The following is a 5,958-nucleotide window of genomic DNA, read 5'->3' on the forward strand; positions in this document are numbered from 1 at the left end:
ATATATATATATATATATATCGAGAGAAATAGAGTTTATAACTATTAAATTACAAATTATTATGTTAATTTGTCAAATTATTAAAATTAATTTTGCACGTTAAGATTTGTGAGTTTTGATGTTCTTCATTAGTGTATTTAGTGGAGAATTGTTTACTGTAATTTGTTTCATTAAAATTTTAGATACATACGAAAGTGGAATGAAAAAAGTAAAGTTGGCAGAAGAGATGTCGGACATAGATTCATCCGATGCGGAAAATCATAAATACAAACGCCGATGTAGAACAAGAAAAATCATTGAATCCGACGACGAATCGGACAATGCAATCTTTTCATTACCTCTCCCGCCGAAAAAACCGACTTCAGTATTGTCCAGACAGAATTCTCTGAAGAATCTAAATGCAAAACAAGTACAAAAGAATAAATCTAATAATAAAGTAATTCGTGTTTCTAAAGAAAATAGGAATCCAATAGAGAAGGATTCATTATCATCTTTGCCACGTGGCAATAAACGTCATACAGATTATTCTCGTGATGATGATACAGAACCTGCGCAGAAAATGTCGAAAGAATATTTCGTCAATTCGACGGTGGTAAATGTCGATCATCTTAAGTCAACAATTGCAGCAGATTCGGGTATGTAAAATATGTAAAAAACGCGATTACAAACGACAATGTCGTTTCTATATTTCATCATTTCGCTAATTTTTTGTTTGCATTAATATGATTAATATTTTAGAATTCAAGAAAGAATTACTACGTACATGTAATCAAATAAAATCGAAATTGGACCGCATTGATGGAAGGCTGCAAATTTTAGAAGAGATAGAAAACAACAATACCGAAAAAAAAATTGTTGATTTGGACGTCTATGATTTTGTAGATTTGCCTTTGCAAACCATCGAGGACGTCAGAAAGTTAGATTTGGATCTTAAAAACGAACGCTTCTACAACAGTATGGTAAAAGTATAAATTGATACATTCGAAATAGATATTTTCTAGATTTTTTGTCATAATATATACAAAGTATCAATTTCATTATGAATACATTTACTTACCAAATCAGTATATATGCATACATTGACTAAGTGTATACATTTACTGAATTAACACTTTGACTGTGACACATACTTGAAAAAAAAATAATATACGTATAGAATTGCAATGTGAACGTATATTTACGTTTGAACTATATCCTTTAATAGTGAATTAACGGTTTTTAATGTTTGAAAATTCTATTTATTTGTTGGGTCTTAATCGCGTTTGATCTTTTTACGATTATTTTTATGATTATACAACGTCTTTTTTCGTTTGAAAAAGGAATCTCTGAAACGTTTATATTTTAACAGTTATTGTAATATAAAAAGGACATTTGTTGAATATATAAATAAATATTTTACTTTAACAAGTTCGTGAACGTTATAAATTTGAAACTTTTTTTATTATAAGAAAAGTGGCCATAACTTGAGTTAAATAGTGTTTTTAAATTTTGTTTTCATATTCATAAAATATATAAAAATATTCCTCGCTATCAACGAATATTTCAGATTATAAAATGCGATATAAAGACGAGTTAGTGTATCCGTAACCATTTTGTAGTTGACTAAAAACACGAAGAGCAAATTGTTTATCGTTATGTTTTTAAACATTAAATATAACCGTTTAGAAATAGCCTTAAACAGTCGTGTACAGTGATTTAAAAAAAATTCCTTTTCTACCTCTCTTAAATAATTCATTTCAGTTCAGCCAGAATTATTTTATTCCAAAGCATGAAACTTGAAACTTACAGCTTACAAAACATTAGAATTTATCAGTATACATATTTGTGTTTAATTCAATTTTAATTTATTGTTAAGTTAGCATTATTATAGATCCTATCGTGAAAGTCACATAAGACTAAATCATATGTGATGGTATATGATAATGGGTCACGATTTGTATGTGATCGTATGAATAGTATATGAAAGACATACGAATCATATCTGATCGTCTATGAAGTATATGCGAATCTTATACGAATCGTATACGATCATGTGTGCAACCATGTAATTAACATGTTATCGCATACGATTCGTATAAGATTCGCTTACACTTCATAAAAGATCGGATATGATTCATATGTCTTTCATATACTGTTCACATACGATTCTTATACCAAATTTACGGTAAGGTATAGCTATATAAATGATTGCTCTCTTGATATACATTAGTTGTACATTAATTTCATTCTTCTCTTTAGTCTCAAAAGTAAAGTTCACTTTCTTCCAAATTAATACAATAACGTAACTACCAATTTTAAAAAATACGGCATCTCAATATTAAAATAAGTTTATTTGTTTATTCAGAATGTGTTCATGCGAAATTCAAAACTAATGACAAGGAAATCATCGACGTCATATCAAAATGGTTTATTCAGGGCAAATTACGTTATGATAGAGAAATGTAAGGAAATAATAGCAGTGAGCGGTAGAAAAAAGTTATGAATGAACGTATGGAACTATCTATAATAATTATTTTACACTTTCTTTCAGGGAACGCCTGAATAAAAATAAAGAAAAAGAACAGGCAATGGCGGAATGACCTTCAGTGTTTATAAATTTTTTTATAAGTTTTTTATTTAAATTTATTTTTGGTTTGTATAGATAGATCAACGGTACATATATATAATGTTACAAATGTTCGTGGAAGTTTTAGTGAAGTAATTTAAGTCGTAAATTTATGATTGTTATTCAGAAAAGAATAGGCATTGGCAGAGTAACCCTTAGTTTATAAATGATTTTAAAAAATGTTTATTATATTTTTAGTTTATAAATCAACACATATATACATATATGTTACAAATGTTGGAAAGCTTTTGTGAAATAATTTAAGTCGTACATTTATAATCATTTACTAAGAAATCAGGAGTAAGTTTCGAATATATATATCAAAAAAATACTGATTGTCTTAACTATATATACACTTTTAGAGTATATTTATATATATAACTTTGTTATTAAAAAATGTTTATATGTGCTTTTATTTATAGCGTATAACTATTGGATTATTATTGATTGAAATTTAAAAAATCACTAATTAATTTAAATAATTTCTTAAAAATTACAAAAATTTATTATTTGTATTATTTGAATATATTGAGCAATTTATTTTACATTATAATTACATTTTTATGTTGCAATGCATTAATTAATTATATATATATATATATATATATATATATATATAATGGTTTTTTTTTTATGTTTCAACTGAAAAATGAAACATTTCAGAAATGTTGCGAAATATTTCTGCAAGATCTCTGAAAGATCTCTGAAAGGTCAAAATGTCCGCGATTCTTCCACATGAAATCTTCCAGAAATATGTCTGAAAGGTCTGAAATATATCTGCAACCTTTCTGCAATATATGCGAAATGGTTTCAAATATATTTCAGAAAGATTTTAGAAATACATTTGAAACCATTTCGCATATATTGCAGAAAGGTTGCAGATATATTTCAGACCTTTCAGACATATTTCTGGAAGATTTCATGTGGAAGAATCGCGGACATTTTGACCTTTCAGAGATCTTTCAGAGATCTTGCAGAAATATTTCGCAACATTTCTGAAATGTTTCATTTTTCAGTTGAAACATTTCGGAGATCTTTCTGAAATGTTTCTGTGCTGTATGGGGTGATATTAATAAACGGAAATATTTTCGTGAAAAATTATTTTATTTGTATTAAATTTTGTATATGGACTATTCTACAGTAGAAAAAGATTTTTGTATCTGCTACTTTTTCATAGACATGGATTCTTGTTTTTTAAATAAAACTACATACAAAAAAACAAATTATAAACAAAAATAGTAGCATCACAAAAAAGCAGAACAAAAAATTATAACAAATTCAATGAAAGAAATTATGTAATTACAGTAAGTAATTCGAATTGTAGTCCATTTTCTTGTAGGCACAATTCTGCTCTATGTAATAAATTTCCATTAGTTGCTCCTATATGCTGTCACAGCGAATTTTTTCGCATGTTGTACGGATTCGCTGCTATAAATGTTCCATATTTTGAATTGGTACCGCGTAGAATATTGATTGCAAATGACTCCATAGAAAAAAAATCTAGTGGTAACAAATCGGGGGACCGAGGTGGTCAAGGAATTGGTCCGTAAGTGCCCAACCAACGTTCGCCATATTTTGAATTTAGATATTGAACAACAATCCGAGCGTTATGAGCTGGACAACCATCTTGTTGGAAATAAATACGTTGCACAACATCATTCGGAAGCATTTGCAACAATGTTTGAAGTTGAGAACGAAGAAAATTTAAGCTTGGGCTGTCAAATTCTGTTCATAAAAGTAAGGTCTAATCAGATGACCGTATACTAGATCACACCAAACATTCACTGTAACTTTCTGTTGAAAATTATGTTCTCGGAACCAATGGGGATTATCCTTCGACCAAATGTGATGATTATGACGGTTAATTACACAATTATTTGAGAACTTACATTCATCTGTCCATAGGATATTCTGTAATATTTCAGGATTACTTTCGTATGTGACAACTAGCCATGCTATAAAATTTAGACGACGTTGTGAACCAGTTATACGTAAATATTGTACTTTGATCATTTGATAAGGATGATAACGATTCTGTTTGATAAAAACTGTTTTACCATCTTATGAACAAAACTCTTAGATAAACCAGTTTCAGTAGCAACTGCACGAATGGAAGTATGCGGATTTCCTTCTAAATGTGCTAAGACCATAAGAGTATTGTCTACAGTTGTATTTAAATGTGGTTTGTTCCTTTCTTCTATTCAAATTCTCCATAATTTCTTAAATTCTTTTCAACGTTATAAAACATTGTTGCACACGGGTGATGTCTCTGTGGGTACCTTGTGGCGTACAGAATTGCGGCTTCACGTGCATCCCTTTTACATTCACCGAATATTAACAGCATATCAACTTTCTCATTATAGGAATACATTTGCTACAAACTGAGACTGAACTATGATTTGCTCTAACAACAAACTAAGACTGAACATAAGAACTGTTGAAGCGTTCGAGCTACGCTATACTATAAATTGTGATGATATTTTTTCTATATACATACACGTTTGTAATAAATTGTGAACTATATTCGGGAATATTACGAATTCCGAAATGGCTACGTTTGTTCTTCACATCTGTATGTAAGGTCATCTCAAGGCCATAGCAGGTTATTGAACACGTCTTGACATTAGTTACATTATTATGAAGTAAAAAATATGTAGTACCATTTAAAAAAATTAGGGTGACCTCGACTTTTTTCCTGAAAAAAAGTATTTTTCAAATTTTTAATATTTGTAGTCCATTGAAAACTTATTAACTTTTGCCCAAAATAATTTTTGTCAGATCATCGGAAGTGCCGGAAAAATCGTGATCACAGTTACGTGGGACACCCTGTATATATATCAGGGAATGGAAAGTTACTTTTTAAAAGTAACAAGTTACAGTTACTCGTTACCGAGTAGGAAAAGTAACAAGTTACCGTTACTAGTTACCGATTTTTAACAGTAACTCGTTACAGTTACCGTTACTTGAGAAAGTAACTTTTCGTTACTTTTCTGTTACTTTTTTTTAAATCGACGACCAACAATCATAGCGGACGAGCTTAGAGGCTTCCCTAATCTCAAGCGCATTGTAAAAAATTGTGTAAAATTATAACTATTATGCTGGATAATTTTGAGATCCACTATAATAGTTGTAAACGTCCACACATTTGTAAATTTGCAATATGCAAATAAAAATAATTTCTTGGTTTGGAACTAAGCAGATTGTGGAAGTACAATTACAATGTGTATATGTGTAGCTACAAGAACGATAATATGACAATATATTTCGCACTATATATTATTATACATTTAACAACAATACGCGAAAAATTTCTTTTATGTTACGTAATATTACTAAAATTTGGATAATTACAG

Source organism: Trachymyrmex cornetzi, unplaced genomic scaffold (genome assembly GCF_001594075.2).
Source record: "Trachymyrmex cornetzi isolate Tcor2-1 unplaced genomic scaffold, Tcor1.1 scaffold71, whole genome shotgun sequence".
NCBI classification, from domain to species: domain Eukaryota; kingdom Metazoa; phylum Arthropoda; class Insecta; order Hymenoptera; family Formicidae; genus Trachymyrmex; species Trachymyrmex cornetzi.